General features: G+C 47.4%; 1 pseudogene; it reads right to left on the bottom strand.

Moving 5' to 3' along the window:
- Nucleotides 1-574: 574 nt before the first annotated feature.
- LOC143261895 (large subunit ribosomal RNA) overlaps nt 575-759 on the bottom strand; it is a 3,203-nt pseudogene continuing 3,018 nt past the window's right edge.

Genomic DNA, 759 nt, shown 5'->3' on the forward strand with positions numbered 1-759 from the left:
ACCTTTTCGGATTTTAAGCGAAGTTCGTTCGCGGTGAGATCGGGGGAGGGAGTGACGGCGGCCGTCTTGCTGCTGTTGTTTTGCGGATTGTTGGGGGCAGGTGTGACCGGGGGCGGAGAAGGGGCTTCGGATTTTCTCCGGGTTTTGGGGGGCTTTTGAGAGGGCACGTTGGTTAGCGGGGTGTCAGAGTCTAATTCTGCGTCGGAGACTATTCTACGTTTATTTTTTCTGTTGCGTTTACTTACTTTGATGTAGCCCTCTGTATCGGATGTATCGGCTTCCATCCTGTCTGTTGTGGTCGGCTGGCGAGGTGGTGGGTTTGTCGGCTGGCGGTTGGCTGCTGGGCTGGCGTCCAGGTCGTCTAGGAGTTGCACACGGATTTTTTTCTTCGGATTTTTGGAAACTCACACGTGAAAAATAATGTACGTATCAAGAAATTTGCGCGTAACTAGGGACGGTTGCTAAGGAGTTTTCGCGGAGGAATGTACTACAGGCCGAGAAACCGTTACTTTTACCGTTAAGCGGTACCGTTACCTGGCCGGCGACCCTTGTAATCCGGGACGGCGCAGGTAGTCAAAATTTACGGACGCGAACAATTTAAAGTAAATGTTTATGCTTATAACTTTTTTAACGTTAAAACAATCAACAAATGAACTGCACAAGGTTGTTGTTGGTAAAAAACACTGCACGTTGATACAAAAAATTTTTAATTTTTGTCACTTTTAAACTACCGTTTACGAAACGACGCGGATTAACTTC

This window comes from Megalopta genalis, unplaced genomic scaffold (genome assembly GCF_051020955.1).
Source record: "Megalopta genalis isolate 19385.01 unplaced genomic scaffold, iyMegGena1_principal scaffold0074, whole genome shotgun sequence".
Classification (NCBI taxonomy): Eukaryota; Metazoa; Arthropoda; class Insecta; order Hymenoptera; family Halictidae; genus Megalopta; species Megalopta genalis.